Source organism: Haemorhous mexicanus, chromosome 5 (assembly GCF_027477595.1).
Source record: "Haemorhous mexicanus isolate bHaeMex1 chromosome 5, bHaeMex1.pri, whole genome shotgun sequence".
NCBI classification, from domain to species: domain Eukaryota; kingdom Metazoa; phylum Chordata; class Aves; order Passeriformes; family Fringillidae; genus Haemorhous; species Haemorhous mexicanus.
In genome coordinates this window covers 61,373,946-61,396,671 of record NC_082345.1, presented here as the reverse complement: position 1 = coordinate 61,396,671, position 22,726 = coordinate 61,373,946, and the positions used below count along the sequence as shown (strand labels likewise).

Genomic DNA, 22,726 nt, shown 5'->3' with positions numbered 1-22,726 from the left:
GTTAAAATGTTCTCTTCTATTGTAGCCACAGTGTGCTATAAACACATCAAGTTTATGAGATCCTCCTTTATCAGTTGGTGTTTGCTGTGCTGGTGTGTTTGGAGATCTCTATCTTTATTATATGCACTGAGTCTTCCTTCCCACTCTTTTGTCCCATTTTCTGTCCCTGCTGGGATGGATGCAGCACTGAGACATCCGGGGGCAGCGCCTTTGATGGCAAGTGCTGGAAGAGAGGGAGTGAGGTGATGGGTCCTGTCTAATACATCTGCTTTTCTTATAGATCCAAACACTTTGAGGAAAAGACTCAGGGAGTAATGTCTGCACAACTAAAATGCAGCAGCTGGCAAGGTACTAAAGCAAGGTACTAAGGTGCAGCAGCTGGTAGTGGTAAAGCTGGGTTCTGCTAGATGTACACTCACAGTAAGAGGACACTCCCGCACTGAGCAAACACTTCCCAGCATCACTTTATGCCTGCAAAGCCAGGTTGATTTAAAACTTACACAGCTCATACTTGTGAAAAACAAATAATACTCTTTTAATCCTAGCCCTCAGTTTTCAGAAGAAACACACAATTGCCTTTTATAGTGTCCTTTGGAGTATTTCTAGGTAACCCATAAATAGAATCTGTTCTTAAATAACAACATGCCTTGTTTGAGCTCTGCTCTTCAACCAAAATCCCTTTATAAGCAATATGAAATGGCAGCCACAGAAGGAAAATTCTGAAAATTGCCATATCTTTTCTAGTGCAAAATGAGCATACAAGGAGGTGCTGTTGCAGTCTCTTGCTGGCCTATTTTTGTGCTGTAATCATGTTACAGAGAATTCAACTCCTGTCTAATTGCCAATGTTCCCTTATGTATGTGCCATGTGGCTCATTGCTGAGCATCAGAGGATAAGGACTCTGTTTATTAGACTCTTGCTTAAATTATTATGGGTGAAAAAAAGAGTGAATAATGTATTTCACACCAAGATGAAAGTGGAGGCAAGGTAATCCAGCCTGGGAGAATGATTGCACTTCCTTTGCAAGGACTTCTTTCCAGGGACTTCTGAAGGGAGGTTCAATTCCTCTTTCAAGTCACGGGCTGAAAACTGCTTCTGTCTGGCAGAGGATTTAATTAACAGCCAGGAAAAAAAAAACACCAACAAAAAACCAACCAGTGCCAACATCAGTTTTAAAGGTATTAAAAAGTATCTGTTTCTAAAAAATGAGCCTGATAGGTGTTCCCATAATTGATCTGATGCGGTACTGTCAATTTCCTGAGATCCTCTCCCCTGCTCTGACACTGGGCAAGGATGGAGCTGTTTTGGTGAGAGCTGGGGCACCACCAAGGTGCTCCTCTGCCCCTCTGAGTGCAGAGGGGAAAACAGAGCTTACTGCACTGGCATGGGCCCCAAACTTTCCTATCCCTTCCCCTCCAAAAAGAGATCACTTCCTAAAAATCTCACTCTCTTGACTTTCACTCCTATTTTGTCTGTCCAAATTTCCAGGGGAGTTTGGAGCTCTCAAGGGCATCCTAGAGATGAACCAGATGGGCCCAAATCATGTTCTTACCTAGGACATAGCTTAAGGCTGTATCACTTAATACCTGCCTAGTCTGCTGTGAGTGCAAGGCCATGTTCAAAGCGTTTTGGTTCAGTTTGTTTAAAGCTGTGCTTCAAGATGTGTGTTTACTTTGCTAATTCAGAGCCTCATGCTGCTGCAAGGGACATAAATGAGATGCAGAAGCTGGAAGTAGACACATTCAGACTCTGATGAAGCCAGGACAGGTTTTACTTCGATGGGTGCTGGGGTGCTCCAGCAGAAGGTGCCTGTTTGGCACAGGGTGTTGTTTGATGGCATCTATGGCTTGTGTTAAGTGGTGCCAAACCGGTCCCTCCTGGCCAGCAGGAAAGTGGGAACTGCCCTGCTGCTGGAGTCAGGAGGATGCAGCAATCTGGGCTTTCATGGACAACACAGCCACCCTGCTGAGCTCTGCTGCTCAGAGAGCTGCTGTGAGCTTGGGAGGAAAGGACTGAAGACCTGGAGCCATGAAGGACAAGTCTCTCCTGCTCTTTTCCAGCATTTGCTGGGAGCAAGTACAGACAGACCTGAGCTGCCCCTCCCCAGCACCCATGAAAGCACATTTTAGTCAGCATTGCCCACCCTGAAAGGCACTCACTTCTTCCCTCTGGAGCTGCCCTGCCTTACCCAGTGCCAGGCAGAACACCATGCTGGGCTGCATGAAATGCAGTGCTGGGCTGCATGAAATGCAGTGCTGGGCTGCCTCCAGAGCAGAGCAGGCTCCTGCCACACCAGCCCAGAGCATGGCCAGCATGCTGTCTGCACCCACCGGCCCAAACAGGTCTTAGACTGGCTACAATCTATCTGGGCTTGTGCTTTAATCCTACCTGATTGCCACAATCTATTCAAGGGCTTTTTTTTTTTGATTTCTTGTGGGTAGAGGCAGAAGAGGCACGGCTACACACTCTCCTGAAGAACCAGCCGTGCATGAGCAGAAACTATTTACTTTGTTGTACTTGAAGATGAGTCCTCACCCACAGTGGCTCAGGTAAGAACTCTGCTGCGAGCCATGGGGAGCTTTCAGGCTGTGTTTCACCAGAAATGCACTCCAGGAGCATTCAAGAATACTCCAGACCTGGGACTATTCATCTTCTTCATCTTCTGTCTTGCTTCTTTAGCTCAACCAGATGGTGCTGCTGCTGACTGAGCACCAGATTCAGGCACAAATACCCAAGCTTTTGTGTATTGTCTCTTTTTCAGGTTTCCTGTTCCACATGTAATGCTAAGCCTCAGGAATGCTGTTTGGAAAGTGCTGCTAGAGCTCCAGTCTCGTGGGCTGCTTTCAGGAATGAAACATGATGCTGAGTTGAGCACCGTGTTGAGCAGTGGAGCCAAATTTGTTGCTGGTGAAACACAGAGCATGTCAGGGAAACTAAACAAAGCAAATGTTTGAACCATGAAGCTCAGAGTCACCAGTCAGCAGTCACTCAGCTGTTCTGAAAAGCTTTCCTTAATGACACTGATTAGATTATTAGAGAGGAACTTGAAAGAGGCCACGTTACTGCTGAGTTTGCAGACTCCTATCAGCATAGCACTGCCAAGGTTTGCTCCCAATCTAGGCTTGCTTCCGTTGCAGTAATTTCCTGAAAAGATTATTGATAGTGAGTGAGTTCCAGTGATGACATGTGCAGCTCCTTTTGCCATTAGTGGTCTAAGAAATTGTCATTACTTTCAGGCATAACACTTAAAATAGTGACTGTATTCATGGCCCCTAACACTGTGAAGGCACTTAACAGTTTTGTTTTATATTAATATAATTTTCAGGTGCTTAGTTGGTCTTGGGAGTGACTGACTATGCAATACACTGCATATTTAATTGGTGAGATTTGAAGTCAAAATTATTCACAAATCCTAAATTCCTTCCTAATTCTTTTCCCCACTGTTTGCACACTACATTAATTGGAGCAGCATGCTATGGACAAGGCTCAGTAATCATGGCATTTCCCAAGAGTTTCATGACTTCATCTCTTCCAGGCTGACATCTTCCTAGCTGGATACTCATCTGCCACACTTAGGAAGCCTGCAGTGAGGATGATGTAAGATTTGCAGGTGCAAATCAAAGATGAATTGAATTTGGCCTTTAGTTACTCTGTGTTTAGTAGGGCAGACATGACTGATAAGCTGAGGGGGGAAAAAACTGGGAAAAAAACAAAATACATTGAAGTTTCCTTCCAGTCAATTCCAGCACTCAAACTGGTGCTGTCTGCCTGTACAGAAACCACCTGCAGTAGGCTGGGAAGAACTCTCATGTTGCCTAGGGCATAGCTTTGATCAAACAACCTCAGCTTGTCTCTCACAAAGCTTTCCTAATGCACCTGATATGGGATCCTGCCTGAGATAATGAATCATGGTGCATTTAAAGAAAGTAAAGGATTAATGTCAAACTCTGCCTCTAATCCAAACCAGCACCTTGATCATTCCTCCAGTCTGCAGAGTGGTAGGACAGCAACAGTCCTGGGCTGAGCACCCATGAATGTAGATCACTGCCATCTGAGAGGCAGAATCAATACTTCAGGGTACATTGCTCCCTCTAGCTTATAAATTTAATGGAAGAGGTAGGAGAACTAAAATTAATTTTTAAACAGCCTGACTGGAGGGCAAAATCATCTTAATTAAATCTCATACACTCTTCCTCTGATCCAGCAGGCAGATGGTGGGTCCCTCCTGCACTTAGAGGAGGTTAGCCCAGAAAAGCTTCCAGGGAGAGCAGATCTGAGACTGTCAGAGCTCCCTTTCAGACAGGTTTCCACTGCAGAAGTCACTGGCTCTGTCTGTTGACAGACCACAGAGTTTGAAGACAAGAGACAGAGGGACATGCTCCCAACTCTGTCCTTCCAAGGTGAAATAAGGGGAGGTCATGTATTTTGGAAATTGGAAATTTTGGAATTTTAGGTTTTTTCCTCTTGTGCTTCTGTTTATTCATGGAGTTTTGAGCACAACTGTTTACACCCTGGTATGTCTTTCTCAAGAGGAGGTGCTGGTGAAGGTCCCAGAACAGGGAGCTGCGACACAGCACAGGCAGTACCTACCGAGCACACTCACCCACAGCACTGCTTTGCATTCGGCCTTACCTCTGGTTCATATTTTCAGGCTTTATTCTCTGGCTGTGAAACTAAAATTAAGTTCCTATTTTTTTTTTTAAATAAATTAAAATTGTTTCTATTTTTCTTTTGTTTACCTCCACAGAACTGGAATTCCCAGGGCAGGGTGAAGCCCAGCTCTTAGGAGATTTGTGATAAAAAGGGTGAGAATTGGCTTTGTTGAGAAAACAGATTAGTTCCTCTCATCTGTTCCAGCTTAAGCATTTGTGCTTTTCTGGAAGCAGAGGGGCCAGCCTGGCTTCCCCAAACACCATGTCCTTCTGGCCCCAGAGCAGGAGTGGGGCTGAGGCCAGCAGCAATCCCAGGGTGTCCTGCAGGGCTCCTGGACGAGGGCACCTTCCAGTGCACCCTGCTGCTCTGCCCAGGCCCTGTGCCTGGGGAAGGAGGAATCATTGCCCCTGTCTCACACTGATGGGGTGAGGTTAAGGGCTCGGAGGCTGCAAGGGCAGCTGCTCTTCAGTGGAGCAAAAAGCCAGCAGTGTGGTGGAGGAAAGGGAAAGCTGGGCAAGAGGGAAGCCAGGGAATGCTCCCCTCTGGGGCAGTAGAGCTTTCTTTTGAAGACTGGAAGCAGCACATCTTTGAAGTCTGTTTCAAACTGCGTACATAAGAGCTCCGAGGGTGTTCACATAACAGAGATGCCTGGCAGTGGTTCCAGGGATTGTGCAAGGGCTGCCATGAAGTCAACCAAGAATGAGATGAAGGAGCCGCTCCCCAGCCAGAGCAGTGGGGTGGGACTGCCAGCCAGGGACCCATCCCTCACCAGCTGACAGGGTTAGGTGGAGCAGCTGGAAAACCACTCTCCACAGCAGAGAGCCCTCATTCCCACTCCAGAAAAGCCTGCCCACAGCTAGGGGAGCTGCTGCCCACCTTTAGTGAATTATTAGAGCCAGGCTCCCTTCAACCTCTTCAGCCAGTATTGTATGGGCCAAAGAAAATTTTAATGCTTCTTTTTTAGCCCATTGGTAGAACTTCTTTGAACACCTGGTCCTTATGGAACCCCCAGCTGCCTTTGGGAACCTCTGGCCACATCCAGCCATGACCACGGCAATGCCTTTCTGGCATGCTATGCTTTCTCTGTCTGAGCACCAGCATGCCCAGCACCCTCCTGTTGTGCTGGAAGACACTTGTCCCAGGCCACCCACTGGGTTCAGTGATAAACATGAAGAGTGTGTGGGGCACAGGGACAGACTGCAAGGGCCACCTAGTGCTTTGTGTGTGGCATGAGCTGACACGAATACCCACAGCAGCCAGCTCCTCATCGCCCAGAGGAGGGGACTCCAGAGTAGGAGAACAGCTGAACTGGCGACTGTTGTGTGGGTAGGACAGAAAGCAGTGCATGAAGGCTGTTGGTGGATTGCCAGCCAGCCCACATGGATGTGAAACTACTCTTTATTTCCACTGTAATCAAGATTTATGAGAGCTTTATGTTGATGCGCCTTGTGCGGATGCAGCACCACTCCACGTTGCCAGCACAGATTACACCCATGCATATCTTTAGGTGTGTTTCCTGGTGATTATCAATTGTGTCCTGAACACGATGGCAAGATTGGAATGTTTCTAACCTGCTGCTCACTGCAGCCTGGGAAATATGTGGGCAAAGTTCTATGGTGCTTTTGTCTTTTCTGCATAGTTCTTCCTCTGCATCCAGCAGATGCTGCCTTGATATGACTCTCATGGCATGCCACATGGATTGTGTAAATGCCTGTGGGAAAAAGGTTTCCTTACGAGTGCTGCTGCACGTGCCACAAACAGCTGGACCTGTGAGTTACAGAACACGATGAAATGTTTCCCTGCCTGTTCTTACCTAGAGATATTTCAGTACCATTTCCCTGCTGATTCCAAACCTGTTTCTTCATGCTTCAAAACTAGGTTCTACGTGCTGGGGAGGGCTTGCACAATCTGTTTCCAATGCAGAGTTCAAACACTTCTGATACTTTCATGAAGAAAAAATGGAGCAAGGTTTCATGTTTGCTAATGCCACACCTCGAGCAGTTTTTCTTAATAATAGTGATATTTTTAGAAAACAGCAAATATTGGATTGCTGTTATCTTAATATTTCTAACCTGCAAGCCTTCAATATGAAGCTGACCTGAGTTTTCATATTTTCTTTGTGAATATGAGTGCTGGATACTTTCCTATTAATCTGGAAAGATTTTACTCTTGCATAACTATGAGTGTGCAGGAGTTTGGCCTGTACAAAAAACATTACATCTTTGAAACTCTTAATGACAAGAAAACATGACAAGATATAGCCCAACTACAAAATTTAAAAAACAACTTTGTCTTTATGCCATATAACAAAACAAGATTATTTTATTTTTTATTTTATGTGTATACCTTTAAACTGAGTAGAGCCAGGAAAATTTCCGTCTTCCCAGAAAAGATTTCGTAAGATTTTATGTGTAACTAAATAGAGGGTTGTATTATAGTACATAAATCATGGTATTTTCTACACAAAAACTTGTTGGGTAATAGAATATCAGCAGGTGGCTGATGACAGTAAGAGTTTAAAGTTCAGATTCATTTCAAAGAACATGACCCATAGGTTAAAAAGAAATGCTGTAAGTAGTAGTTGAATTAGAAAATATACAGGAAAGCCTTTATAATTAAGAATGTTTTATTGAGCATTCTGGAGAAATACATGCAGTTATGCTGAAGACTGAATGGCAAATTAGATAGTGATGAATATTGAGTTGCATTATTATGTAGAAGGATTCTGGGCTTACAGGCCTTAAGGACAACTCATTGATTAGTCTTGCTGCCTCCTAACTTAGGGTTTAGAGGAAAAAGGCAGCACAAAGGCGTTAGGGACAAATTCTGCCTTTCTAATGACATGGCTGCACACATCGCTGCCTAGACAAGGGGAGGCAGGAATTGTCTCTTAAAAGTAGCATTACATCAGTTCCTTTGGTTTTAACTCAAATTCTGACCAAGCTTTCTGTGGGTCTTGAGAAGGTGAATGAGCTGCCACATGTCTGAGTGGTTTAGCTTAATTTGAAAGCTTAATTTGGAAGCTGTGTGAACGTGTACTCATAGTGGACAATTATATAAAAATTTGCCCATAGGGATAGCTTACTGTAAGCCCAGTTATTCACAATGTGGCTTGGACTTTGCTACGTGAAGAGGTTATTTATTGGTTATTATTATTGGCAATCACATGGCAAAGGACAGGCTACCAGCACCACTCATCTGCTGCACAACCAAGGAGCACCTCACCAAGGACACAGGAAAACTTTGGTCTCCTGTGAGCGTCACTGGGGGTCTTGGACTGAGGGTATCTTGTGACAGGGATGTCATGTACACATTTCACAGGCCTGCATTTACATCATGCACTTCATGCTTGAGCAAAAAGAAGTGAGGTAGAACTTTGTCCCACAGTTTGTCAAGCAGCAAAATGTGTTTCACCAGGTAAATAGAGAAATACACAAAGACTGTCTTTGGGTCTTTAGTCTAAGAACCTTAACTCTGTGAAAGGGACTAGTGTGGAAAAACTCTGTAATACTGACAAACTCTGTAATAAGGCTTCTTTGTGTCCTGTCCCCATCTAGCACCTGAGCTGACCACCACTCAGGTAGCAGCTTGGGTTTATTGCATTTTACATTGTCAGTGAGGAGCATGGAAGGTATCCATAACAAGTTCCCAGAAAAAAATTCTGAATTGCTGCTGTATCAACCTAACTGAGGAATTAGACTGAGCAGATCTACACAGAAAAAAAGTAAGCAGGAAGATGAATATCAACAAATATTTCCTATGTATTTGTCCTGTGCCTATAATGATAATCAGTTACCTCTTCTTTTGACTGGAGCAGCAGCACTGATGTTCAGGCAGGTGAGCTCCTTCTATCTGTGTGCTTGTCTGACAAGGATTTGCTCTTATCTTTAGTTTCTGATAGTTTTTAAAATCACCTTGCATGTTGAAGCCTTCAGGATGCCTTCATGAAAGGCTTCTGTAACAGACTGAGTAACAGGGGAATCAAGTTAAGGCTGTAACAAGAGGTATCAAGAAGGACTTCAGAGCAGGGAGACTGAGGGGCTCTGGGGAGCAGTTATTTTTTCATCAATTCTCCTGGTCAAAGGGAAGGGGTTTGAAAGGGCCAGTTGAACCTGGTGACTCAACCAATAGTCACAGAACTGGGCCCACAGCCAGGGGTTGGCTGCTTGTGCCATGGGTGCCACTCTGAGAAACCTGGACTACTGATGGTGTCCGTCTGCCAGAGAAAGGGAAGAGCATCTTTGGTCAAGGGCTTGCCCAGCTGGTGAAGAAAGCTTTAAAGTAAAGGTGCCAGGGGAGGGAAAGCTCTGGTGAGGACTGGTCCCTTCCAGTCCTACCAATTTGATGCCAGGGAAAGCAAGAGATGCCCAGACACTGAAGTGGAATCACAGGTCAGCAGGAGAGCACCTGAAGGGCAGCACAAAGGAATTCCTGACACTCCAGCCAGAGCTGGTTTCACTGGGCCCAGCTTCACTGCCCCTGTGCAAGCACACACAGCACAGGGGATCAGCAGGAGGAGGCAGAGAGGGGCACACACCTGCAGGGCTGTGATCTCCTGTCCTGGCATGGCTGCTGGGCCTGGAGTGCTGCCATGGAAGGACAGAGCTCTTTAGGAAGGACAGGCAGGAGAGATTGGGGGTGTTGCCCTCATGGCAGTGACCAGCTGGAGGGCATGGAGCAAAGTCTGGGGGAAAGAGGAGCCAGCTGGGAGCCTGTGGGTCAGGATTAAAGGGATGACAGGGGACATTGTAGGGGGGTCTGCTCCTGCTGCCAGCCCAGGAAGCACATGAGGTCCTCTGTGGGTGCTCTCACATTCAGAACTCCTGGTGTTCATGGGGAACTTCATCCACCCCAATATCTGCTGGAAGGACAACAGAGCAGAGCACAAGCAATCCAGGAGATGCCTGGAATGCATTGATGGTAACTCCTCCAAGGACAGGGCAGCCAACAAGGAGAGGTTCTGTGCTGGACTTTGTTCTCACCAATAAGTAGGATCTGGTGGGGAATGTGAATCTCCAGGGCAGCCTGGGCTGCAGTGACCATGAAGTGGTGGAGTTTGAGATCTTCAGGGTGGTGCTCAGGGTGCACTGCAAGCTCAGTACCCTGGACTTCAGAGCAGATTTTGGCCTATTCAGGGTTCTGCTTGATAGAGTGCCATGGGAGAAAATCCTGGAGGGAAGAGAAGCCTGAGAAAGGTGGCTCATATTCAAAGGTCACTTCCTCCAAACTTAGGAGTGATGCAAAGAGGAAGTCAGCAGGACTGGGAGAATGAAGAACTGCCCACTGATGGAGAAGATCAGCTTTCAGACCATCTAAGGAACCTGAAGGTGCATAAGGTCATGGAACCTGATGAGAGTCATCTGTGAGTCCTGAGGTGGAGGGAGTGGGTAATCCAATATACATCATATTTGAGAAGTTGTGGTGGTCCAGTGAAGTTACCACTGACTAAAAAGGGGAAACATAACCCTCATTTTTAGAAAAGGAAGAAAGAAAGATGTTAGGAACTACAGATTAGTCAGTCTCATCTTGGTGCCCTGGATGTGTTCAAGGCCAGGTTGGATGGGGCCCTGAGAAACCTGATCTAGTGGAAAGTGTCCCTGCCCACAGCAGGAGGGTTGGAATGAGATGATCTATAAAGTCCCTTCAAAACCAAACCATTCTATGGATAATCTTAGGACTAAACTGAAATACGGTGATGAAATCTGCAAGATGTTTAGTTTACCCTGCCCAAACATATAAAGAAGGATTTATTCGACATCTGCTAAAAATGATTGACAGTCAGTATCTGTATCTGCTTTAACATAATTTTAGTCTGTGATCTTTAATGTTTCTATGTTTGCTATAAGGAGAGGCTATGGTTAGTTAATCCAAGAGCTACAGATTGCCCTGACATTGCAGGAGGTATGATATGTCACTTTTTAAAGCCTTAAAACAAAACAGTTTTCAGCAGAAGCCTCCCAGACCGTGGGTTTGCAAGCTGTGCTTGGGAAACAACACCTCTCAAGCCATTGCTCAAGCCAATGAGAACCTGCTTGTTCAAGGTGTGCCTTATACACACCCTGTTCTGCTATATAATTCATGGTAATTATATGCTCGCTGAAAACACAGAACAAAACCAGAACTGGGAACAAATAGACAGTCTGGGAAAAAAAAAAAATCTTTGGTCTGTAACAATTTTTAAATAGATGCCACTAGTTTGCTCCTGCAAAGGCTATCATCACAGCAGAGTGGTGGGACTGTGGCTTCTTGCTTGCAACTAGCCTCACCCCTGCCAAACTTTCCTGACAGTGGGCATGCTGTGTGAGAAAAGAAAGCAGTCTCTAGGGAATAACTAACTCTCCCAAGTTGGCATTAACACAGGTATACTTTTTTCCTTCCCTAGACCCTGGGGAACAAACAGGGGAAGGAGGCTTGAACAGCTCCCAGGCACAGAGGAGCAGGGCTTGCCCTCTCCCTGCACTGGTGTAAAGGGAGTCCAGCACCACTCAGTTTGAAGGGTAGGATTGGTGACCTCTGCCTCCTCTACAAGAAAAAGCCAAGGTGCCAGACTGGGGAGGGCAGAGCAGCAGGCCCTTGGTGACAGCAGGGATCTTAACTGCTACTGCCCATCGTTAATGTGGGGCTGCACACTCGCCTTGCATGGGGCCAAAAACCTCAACTTATGCAGTTGCCAGAGTCTCTTATTGCTCTTGCTTCACTCATAGCAATGTATAATTTTGCTTTGGTTTCATTTCTCAGGAGTTTGTTAGTTTCCTGAGGAGAAAAAGTATGAATTCATAACTCTCCTAGTTAGAAGTGCACAGGCTATTTAATTCACTGTAGCTGTATTTTTATCAATTAGTCCCTGCTAATTAGTTAATTACTGTGCCAGTTGTATAGCCATGAATAGATGTTCTGTTGCTGAGTGTGGTGACAGACTTAAACCCACGTGCAATGAGATACTCCCCACAGACTCTCCCATGCTCCCCACAGTTTTTACTATAGAAAAGATGCAAAATCCCAACCCTTTCCAAAGTATTATTTATATATGTATACACACACACACACATACTCACACAGACAAATTCTGCCATTTTCTCTTGGTAAAGGACAAAACCATGTAAGAACAAACCAAAATCCTATAAACTACAAAAAAACCCACAAAACAACAAAACATTCCTATAAATAAAAACATCCAAATTAATCACCTGGTATTTTAGAAATTAAAAGAAGAAATGATCATTAGTAGGTGGCAATATTTGCAACAGTGAGACTATAGACACAATATGGCAGAAAGAGCTCTGGGTGTCACAGAGCATTTCTTTTCTGGTGAAGACTGCACTTGGTGAAGTTTGCCAGATAGGATAAAAATGTAGGACTATAAAGGACAGAAATAAAAAGCTCTGTGGGCTAAACTATGCTTTGCAAATCAGAAGATGTGGAAGGAGTTTGAATAGCTGAGTTTCATCATCTTCCTGTTAAAACAGTAGTGAATGCTCAGTAATTTCAAGGAAAGAAATAACTTCATTATTAGAGAACTTTAATCTGGCCATAACTGTCAGTGAAGATCACAAATTTTAATGGAATAAGACATTTAAATTGCATTTTACTATGGACACCTATATATAAATTAACTCATATAACCAATGCTACATGTATCTTCAAGTCTGGAGCTATTTAAATAATACATAATGATAGCTGATGCAGAATCATTCTAAGTTGATTTACCTGCTTTTGGTCTTCTTTTGAAATTTTAATTACATTATGACAGAAAATTCAATGCTCTGATACAAAGTAGAAGGCTTTGAAGACCAAAAATAACAACACTAACATAATGTGGATTGATAATCAGCAGGAAACAAACAATTACCAGTCTTAATTATAAATGCTTAAAAAGTTGCATATGATCTATCATTATGATAATGAAAGCAACTTTCATGTAAAACAATGGTTTTTCTCAAGATCTGGATATTTTAAAAACAAACAACCCCCAATCAAACAGGAAAAAACACAACAGTCAAACAAACAAACAATAGTCCAACTTTCACATAACCAAGAAAAGCTAGAAAATTTGATGAGAGTGTAAGATCAGACTGTAAATGCAATGAATCCTTGTCTTTATAAGTGCAAGCATTAGAAGATTGGTCTTCTGCTATCTGAAGCCTGTCCCATAAGTGTTGACTAATTTTCACTAGAGTGAAAGCAGAGAGACTTATCTGTGGAGCACAAAACTCCATTGGGTGAGTAAGGGCAATAGAATCCAGCCCGAATGAATCAGACAAATAACCACAATTAGGTTAACTAGGTGCCTAGGGCATTACCTTAGTGTGCACAAAACTCTGAGAGATGTTGAGCTCTTGATGAACCAGCTGCTCTTATCAACAGCCTGGATACTCCTCGATGCCAAGGATTACATCTTCTCTGGATGGGTAAACTGCAGGAAAACACCAAAATCAAGACATCCAGAAGATAAGAGTGCACGGAGACACCTCAGCATCAAGAAACAGCACTTAGCACTAGGTGGTGCTCTTTTCTCTGCTATATGACTATTCAATATTTGTGAGGAACTTTTTTTCATTACACTGCCACACTTGTTAAAGTAGGACTTCATTCAAAGAACAGAAAACAGAAAGAAGAAAAAGCATAAAGCAAACCAGAATTCTTTCTTGTGTTGATTAGCCATTGTCCATGGGCCTAGAGATACAAATAAGGTCACAGTAATTTCTGAATGGACACTGCTGCTGCTCTTGGTCCTTTTCTGCCAGTGGCATTTACAGTGTCCCAGCAGTGATGCATTTCTTACTTTCCCAAAGAGATTTTCTTGGATATGTACATAGATGACTGTAATGAACTTCATTCCTGAGATCCTCCTTCTGTATTCTCAATCACAGTCTGCTCCTCTGTAAGTCTTCTTTGCTCATTCCCTCCAGGTATTTCTGTTCTTTGGTTATGTGCTCCATGGCTATTGTGTAACCAGGGATATACACACACACACACAGAGCTAATTTAAGTATTTTCCCTTGTACCAGTCTATCGCATATTACAGGTCTTCCTCATTCCTCACATTTTTCTAAAACAGCCCTAATTTCTTCAATGTTTTGATTATCTGAGCCTCAGAAGAATATTTGCTAAGATCTACATTTTCCATGGAAAGCCAGACAATGAGATAATAACTTCAATAGTTATGAAAATATCTAGAATAATCTCCTAAACCAGAATGACTCAGTGATAAAAAGTGGTAAATGAAATTCAGAGCACAAAGACAGAAGAGAAAATGGTCTTTCATTTTACAGGGAAAACAAAACAAAAAAAGATTTCCCTATTACCATAGAGGAAGAAGATATTAGATGGTGAATAACAAATGCCAGCTCAGTGCTGGTCAATCAGACAAACACAGCCTCAGGACTTGCAAACAAAATAAGAAAAACAGAGAACCTCCTTGTGCTAGGGTAAGAATCCATGGTGCAGCCTAACATGGAGAGTAGTTTCAGTATACTGCCCTGATTTCAGGCAGGAGGTAACAGAATTGGAAGAATCCAGAAAAGGGCAGTAGAAGTACTCAGAAATGGTATGAGCAGAATAAACTAGACTTAGAGCATTCTGCTGGAAAAAAGAGACAGCTGAAAAGTCATGTCTAGTTTGATTTCACTCTTCCTTTTAGTGGGTCCCTTGAAATAAAGGAATACTTGTTTTTATTCACTTTTTGGAGAGTGAATTCCTTTGGTGCTATCCCAAACAATTATCAAACTTGTAGTGTATTAACAGAATTTTATGTCTCCCTCCATCTGTATTTTCCTGATCCCCAGTGAATGATTTGTTAAAGCCAGTTCCTTTTTGTTCTTTATAACTCCTTTTCAACTCCACCACGCTGGTTTCTGGCCCTCTTTGAGAGCAGCACCACTTAGGGCTTAACCCATCAGAGCATTAAGAAATGTTCTGCGGGTGCTGTTGCTGCCCAGTGCCTGTGATGGCCCTGGGGTAGCTGCATGGGTGCTGGCCATCTGCCCTGGTGAGCCACAGGTTTTGAAGGCCCCAGCAGAGCCTGGAGAGTGCCCCACACTCCCAGCACAACATTAACAGAGATGGCCAAGGCAGATCCAGATTGCATAGCCTCAGATCATAGGAGATGCTTTTCAGGGAGAGCATGTGTACCTGGCCTCTTCCTCTGGTCCAGTCTCCTAAGCCCACGGACATTGGAACTGCCTGTTCCTTTTATTATCTGTTAATAGAGGCATTGTTCACAAATCTTTTCTAATCCCTTTTTATGCCTGCTAATAGCCTGCTTTCCCAACCTCCTGTGGCAATGAATTCCAGAAGTTCATTACCCACTGTGCAAAGAAGTGCTCCTTCATTTCAGGAGCAACTACATCTATGCTCCCAATCCACAAATATAAATTTAAATAAAGTTCAGTCTGTCACTGTTGTATCATCTTTTGGCCTAAGTGTTTCCAAGCGACATACACACAGTGAGTGGTATGAAAATAAATGAAAATAAATATTAAGGCAAACAAGGCTCAGTTTCTTGCATTTTCCAGGGAAAGGTGAGGAGTTGTTGTTTAACCCAACACTACCTGGATAAGTGCATGCCTCTCCTCCACCCAAGTGTAAGCCCAGCCCTGAGAGGGAAGCACGGCCTTCCTCATGGGAAGGGGAGGCAAGGTTTGGTGCTGCAGCTGCCATGGTACAGCACGTGGTCCTTCTGCCAACCTGGTTTGGGAACTTCTGCTTCTCACATCTCCCAGCTTGTTATATCACCATTTCAACTAGCTTTTTTCTGTGTGACAGTGCCAAGCCAGGCTGCACAGAGAGAGAGAGTAAAGCAACTTGTGCCATGCTTAATCTACAGCTGTCATCCCTTAATTTATAAATTCCATGATGCTATCAAAATAAAAACTCTCAGTTTTGTCTTGCAATATCTATTCTTTACCTGCCCAACCCTCTGTTGTTCAGGTAACTCTCCACCCACTTGCTCTTCCCCAAGCTCCTATGTTGCCTGTGGCTTGTGGTCCAAGTATTGTTTAAGTAATTAGTCATGTCTTCACCCACCTTCCATCCTTCTTTTTTTGTTATTACTATTTATTGGTTTTATTGTGGTAATGCCTAAGGATGCTAACTAGGAAATGGGATTTTGTAAAAAATTGTACAAGTTCTAAGCCGAAGAACTCATCATCCAGGTCTTAGGCACTCCATCAATTGTGAACAGAGAAGTGGGAGGGAGTCTGGAACACAGTACAGCAGGATAAGATGTTTACACAGTGTAATAATAGAACTGGCCAGCAAGTAACCTCTGCTAGTAGTCATCAGCAGGTTCTGAAGGGAAACAGAAAATTTCCCAGTCTCATTGGAACTACTTTCACCTGGATATTTTACCAGAGATGGGTAACTTAACATTGATTCCATCCATGTGCTAGGGTTTGATGCCTGTCATTTAAATATGTAATTTTTTTTTTCCCTATTTTATCCAGGGCAGATTGGCAAGGCTGCACAGAGGATGCTGCCCAGCCTGGGACTGCTAATGCTGTGCTCACCATACAAACACAGGACTCCCATCATTCTGCACCTTCTAGAAAGCTGAACCAAAAATTGATATCATGGTGATGAAGAGGGAAATTGGAAGGACAGAGGAAGGATGAGGATACTGTTAGGAAGGACATCATGAAAAATCCATCATGTTGGGTAACTGTGTCCTTAAGGCAAAACTTACGTTGTGCAACTGTGACACATTCAAGTCTGAACAACTGGTTTTGGTGAGAGGCAGCAGAAATTAATTTCCCGTGCAGCTTTTTTATTAATAATTCATCTTGTTAAGGTGTGGTCTAATAGTGTTTGCACAGGCAAATCAGCTGTAATATTGTTTTTGACAACCATCTCTTCTACAGGCATCTGCAATTCACGTGTCCTTCTTGCCTCAGTTTCTGTCTAGGAGAAGGAAAGAGCTGTACAGGATTTGGTTAAGATCTATAAAGTAGCTGGCTACTTTACTACTTTACACTGTTACTGCTCTACACTGTTCCCACTCTGTAGTCTTTTGCAGCGACATGAAGGCAGCATAGCATTCAGCTATCCTGATCATGTTGGGCTTATCTCAAAGCATTGGTGAGCCAGGCCCAAGGACCAGGTTTAGAAGCACAAGATTCTGACCCACAGGATTAAGTCCCTTGCAAAAAACTGCAGGACCTGGCTAACCTTGGGAGATATTTAACAACCCAAAGACCCAGTAAAGTCTTGTCCTGCTAACACTTATTTTATTCTTCATACTGTGCTAGATTTTAATAGTATTATCATAAATGATTGAACTAAATTACATTATCATAAAGACTACTTTCTGGTATTTTTTTTCACTCATCTCCAGTATTTAGATTCTTCCTTTAATACCTGAAGTTATTAATACCTTAATAACATCCAGTTGCCAGGGTGAACTTGCAAGATTTTACTACAGAACAGGTGATCCCGACCTTCAGTTAACCAACAAATCCTCAAAACACAGTGACATAAAAGGCATATTCATTCTTAGTGATATCCACTGATTTGAATCATGAATCTGTTTAAGATCACACAGTGGAGGTTTGCTACAGAGACATGTTTTAGCTCTGTTTTTTTTTTCATGTGTTTTCTTCTAGTCTGGCAGTACTGGTTCAATGGGGATCTAATGTGGTTTTGTGCTACATGGGATATAATACAATACACATGTTTATATCAAAATATATATGATCCTTATATGACCATCTTAGTATAGACAGCAATTATAGTATTATATATTACAGCATTCCTTAGGCCCAGAAGAAAGATAAATAAGTCAAAACCACATTTTTGTTATATAAGACAACCACTCTGGCCTGCCAGGGGCCAAGGAAATGATAACTACATTGTTGTTAACAAAGCAGTAACACAATAAAATTTTTATGAGTAAAAAGAATAAGTACACAATGAAATACTTTCTTTCATCATCAAGTGTAGTGGTTCTATTCCCACTGAATCCTCTGCTCAGCTCCAGATATGATCCTTTATCATATGTTTCTTTTCATTGTATTTTCTCCTGTAGAGTTCATTCATTTTCTGGAGGGTGGATGGAAAACACCAACCTCCTTTCTTCTCACTTCAGAGGTGCCTCATGCTGCTTTTCCTCTTATGCTGATCAGCTCCAGAAATAACCCTGCAGAGCCATTGCTTGGCTTTGATTCCAGAAATCCCTCTTCCTTCTCCACCCTGTCCTTTCTGGTTTCTCTACCTTCTTCTCTCCACAGACATCTGTACCAAACCAGTCTGTTTCCTTTCCTTATCTGCTGTTATTCTGATTACATAAACATCACCTTGCACTCCTTTTTTCCTTCTCAACTTTGATATTACTTCCCCCCATCCTGTCACAAGCCAAGTTTGCAGCTTGCTTTCTTCTCCACAGTTATTGGAAGCAAAGGCTCCCCTGTTGCATATTTTAGCCTGCCAGTTAAGAGCGGCTTAACACTTTTCTTTACTCATTGTTATTTAACCAAAAGTCTTAGTGAGTGATGGGAAGAAAATGGAAGGTATTTTAAATGTCTTTTATAGACTTGACTGCTTTCCAAGACCTGCAGTTTAAAATGAAAAGCCAGTCAGAGAAGAAAAGACTACTTTCAGAAAGTCCTTAAAAATTAAATTGTAACAGTTTTTAGAAGTTTAGTTTTGTTCGTAGTGGAGATCTCTCAAAAGATTACTAAGGGAAAGCCTAAGATTCATGTAAGCCCAAGGCATCAAGCAGAAAATACATACAGAAGTTTCACTTTGCCAAGTAGAAAGCTGGAAGCACTGTATACATTAATGTTGAAGAGTTTAGTGTTTATGAGAGAAAATGGAGTGATTATTGCTGATGCGTGAATGTTGCTGACATAATTTCCATCAGCAACAGCTCATGAAACACAGTTGCATAGGAGTTCAGTTACCTTTCCTGCTTCAAAAGATACTGGAATACAAGGAATTATTGGGTCACCCAGTTCATAGACAGACATGGACAAGCAAAAAGCTGAGACAAAATCTGTGGACGCTTATATGAGCCCAAATATTCCCATTTTTCAAATGATTGTATGAATGAATATAATATAAATTTTGCTCATTTTAATTTATACATTATATTCTATTTGCCTAATGTTTAGGTTTCATGGTTTGTTAAAAACCATGGAATAAATTGTGGCTTGTATGTGGCAAAGAAGAGTTTATTTAGTATATACATTCAAGAAAACAATAGTCACTAATGAGATGATATATAGCTGATTATTTTGTGTGTGTGAGTTTAATAAAGCAGCACAAAGTATGCAGATGATGAGATGTAACGTCCTTCAATATTGTTCTTTTATAGCACTTGAATATTTCGTGTTCCACTCTCTGTATCTGAAAGAATCTCTGCCTTCCATAGTGGTGGGGAAATGCCCAGGTCAGGTGCTTAACTTGACAAAACCTAATATTTGACTTGACAAAACCTAAGGATTTTTCTTGAAGCCTTCTACCAGTCATGGTGCAATTAATCTATCTGACACAGATTAATCAGAAATCAGTGATTTATATATTATTGCCTGTCTCAATGAAACCAAGTCACTTCCACTGCTTAACAGAACCTCCTCTTCAAATTGAATGAAACGTTCAACAGGTCAAATAAATAAGCAATTAACAAGCCAAATCTTTGATTAAATTGGCTTATTTAGCACCAGTAAGTTAGCAGTTTAAAAAATGGAAGCGGTCTATTTCAATTAGATAATTTCAAACCCAGCTGGTGCAGCACAGGCACAGCTGATACAACTTGTCTGCAAACATACCCAGGTCAAAGCACAGGGCTCTGACCCCTAAGCGGGGTCTGCTTGGCTCATTCAAGTTGTGTGCAGCTCAGTGATTTTAGGCAGCTTCCGCGGCTTACAGGACCTCTGTGGGCAGTTTGACCATCTGTGCAGGGTGTGCTGTGTGTGTGTCAGGCAGAGCACAGGTTTTTGTTTGGTTGCCCAGTGAATGAAGCTCATGGCGCTGAGTCATGTGGCAGGGGAATGGAGGCAGTGAAAGTGAGACAGCCGTCACCGGGACGGCTGCCAGGGAAGGACGAGGGGTGTTCCCAGCAGTCCTCCTCCAAGCACCGAGCAGGGACCAGAGCTGTAAACTCCCTCCCTCCTCCCCAGCCCTGAAGTTTGTCCCCCATCTGTCTGCAGCTGCTCAGGGAGTGACCAGAGGCGTTTGGTACCTGTAGTGCTGTAGCCACGAGGGGAGGGGAATTTTAGGAAAGCCTCATTCATCAGCTGTGAGATTGGACAAATCTGTAAATGCTATCATCTAGCCTATACAGCTTTATATAAACTAGACACTGGCAATTTAGCTACCTATTTAAACAATAAAAAAGGGAGATATTGTGCCCTTAATATTATTCAAGTTACTCCTTCAAGGAGATGAATAGGATGCTGGAGGGTGCAGGTCATTTGCATTATAAGAAATGAAAAGCAGATTTGATTCAGGTTTCCTGGTGCAGCGAAGTTAACAGTATAGCACTGTGATTGTTTACATTGGACAAGTTGAGAAAAAATAAAAGCCTATTTTGACAGAAGGGTTGTATGTTTTCTGGAAATAGGGAACAAATGGAAAAATTCTGCACAGAAATAGGACCTATGTCTTTTTCCTACTTTACATCTGAATGGACACAAATCAGGCAATTTGCATCAAACATGGTAAGAAGCTAAATGTCACTTGCTAGATTAATTGCAGAAGAGTCTGGAATTGGAGTGAAATATCCAAGATAGAAAATATGTGTGTAATATTGTAGGACTGAAATAACCATAACTTAGAATAAAATAATTTTACTATACCACCAAAAATTTTAATACCAATGTGGATAAAAAACTGTGTCATTAAGGTCTGAAATCTGTGGATACCAATCCATTTATATACATGACATTAAGCTCAGGAGAACTTCTGCCAGATTTTAATCTGCTAATGTCTTTTTCAGTATAGAAGATAGAGAGCTAGATAAAATCAAGCTGAAGCAAATGTCTAATAGCCACACAACAGCCAAAAAAGAAATAGTCCTGGAAAGGTCTAGAGTATAATTTTGAGTCTGAGCATCCTGCAGCTGCTACACCCTGCTCGGTTTTCAGCACAGCTCACATGGCACACCAGAGACACTGATTTAGCAGGATTTTACAGGCATGGGCAATATGACGCGGATGAGCTTTGCTGGACAGCAAACATGCTATGTGAAATAAATGCTGTGCCCAGGTATACATTTGTGTTGATTATGTTTATTACATTAACCTTGTAACTGTGCCAGCTGAAAAAAATGCATTGGATACTTCTGGATAAGATTTGGATTTGTAAATCTGGTGCACATAAATTGTCAGAACCTAATTAGGCCACAGGATTCCACTCACTGTGGGTGAGCTGCAGGTATTTTTAAAGAGCTCAGTGCAATATCCACAGATGCATGACACAGTCATGAGTGTTCAGTCCCATCTAGATGGAAACGCCCTGAACTATGAAACTCCTATCACTTTCATTTTGAAGCTGTTTGGTATGAATGCCAACACAATTCACCTGTAGGAGCTTTTTCTTTATCTGCTATCTTGCCCATCCCATAAAATATCATGGCAAAAGGAGAAACAAGGCATCTGACCTACGGCATCAAATACAGAATAATGAGCTGAGAAACCCAGGGAAATCTAGTCTTTGTTCTGCCTGTACCAGATTACCTCAATGATTTCATACTGAACTATCTGTGTCTCCATTTTTCTGCCTTTTGGATAAATATTATCTCAGTTTACCTCAGCAATATGGTATGTAGCTTAAGTTCCCCCTATTTTCAAATGCTCTTGGGGATTTGAATGCTGGTGCTGTGTAATTCAGAAGAAAGGAGACCATCATTGTGTATAGCAACTTCCAGGTGGGTTATTTTCTAGAAACAATCTAATTTCAGTGTAAGTAAAGAAAAATAGAAAAGTTAGAGAAAATAACTATGAGAAACATGCAGAGCAACAATAACACAGTGGATTCCTGCTGAGAAGGAGACTTTTGAATGATTCAGAGCTGTGGCTACAGGCCCCAGCCAGCTGGGAGACCTCACCTGCACATCTTTGACAAAGGCTGGGGCCTGGGCGTGATCAACCTTCACTATCAGAAGCAAAACAACTAGAACTGCAAGGTTTTTAGCATATCATTAAGAATTCAAACCCGGGCCTATTCTGATGGAAAATCTTCCTTAGGAATGTGAATTGTTTTGGGCAAAATAATCAGGCTTCTTTCCTGGCAGGGATACGATTTGCATCAAAAATTAGTGTCATCCACCCACTCAGTTTCCAGCTCAAAGCCAGGCATTTCATTAGCGAAGTGAGAACAGAGATGCCTGGCTGGAGCAGCTTCGGCAAACAAACCTGCCAGTACCCCAGAGAGGTGGGACAACTGTGTGCTCCCGCCGGCACGAGGGTCGCGAGGACCACACAGGGTCAGAAGAGGAATGAGGACATCTCATTCCTGCCTGCGAAAGGGAAAAACGTGCAAGGGCAAACGACCGAGCCCAGACAGCGGGATGAGCCCCTCTTTCCCGGGAGGGAGGCCTCGGAAGCTGCGTGCCCTTGTGCATTGCGTGTGCAAGAGCCGAGCGTGTTGTTAGCGTGAGTGCAGAGGTGCGTGGGGACGAGCTGTGCGTGCCAGCGCTGCAGCAGGCGGGCAGCGCCACGCGTGTGCCCCTGCGAGCCAGGGCCAGAGGCACGAGTGGCCGGGCACCTCCACGGCGCCGTGAGCGCCCACAGCTGCCAGCGCTCGGCGCACGGGCAGGGCGAGTGTGCCGAGCCTTCACGGGCGAGCTGTGCGAGCACCGGGTGTGTGCTGTGGAAAGGCAAAGGCGAGGAGCGTGTACTCACATACGAACAGGTGTGCGTGGAGACACGGCGCGTCAGGGGGTGCGGGTGCGTGTGAAGGGGGCATGCGGAGAAGGCGGTGTCTGTGTCTGCGGGCCTGTGTGTGTGTCTGGGTGTGTGTGTCGGGAGCGCGGTGCCCGCACAGCCGCCGTCTGCCCGCGCTGGCGGCTGCCCGGGGCGGGGCCGCTGACGCACTGCGGCTGCCGCGGGCGGAGGCGCCGGACCCGGCGGGGCGGGGG

At 43.5% G+C, this 22,726-nt stretch overlaps 1 protein-coding gene and 1 long non-coding RNA gene across 2 annotated transcripts in view; one reads left to right on the top strand and one right to left on the bottom strand.

Moving 5' to 3' along the window:
- LOC132327778 (uncharacterized) overlaps positions 1 to 22,663 on the bottom strand; it is a 35,927-nt gene extending 13,264 nt beyond the window's left edge. The window contains exon 1 of the long non-coding RNA XR_009486614.1: positions 12,954 to 22,663. This is a non-coding gene — a long non-coding RNA (uncharacterized LOC132327778). The remainder of the gene's footprint in view (positions 1 to 12,953) is intronic.
- The window catches only part of KIF21A (kinesin family member 21A), an 87,034-nt gene continuing 86,449 nt past the window's right edge, over positions 22,142 to 22,726 (top strand). Inside the window, exon 1 of the mRNA XM_059847320.1 lies at positions 22,142 to 22,253. The gene's annotated coding sequence lies outside the window, so the exon portion shown is untranslated. The remainder of the gene's footprint in view (positions 22,254 to 22,726) is intronic.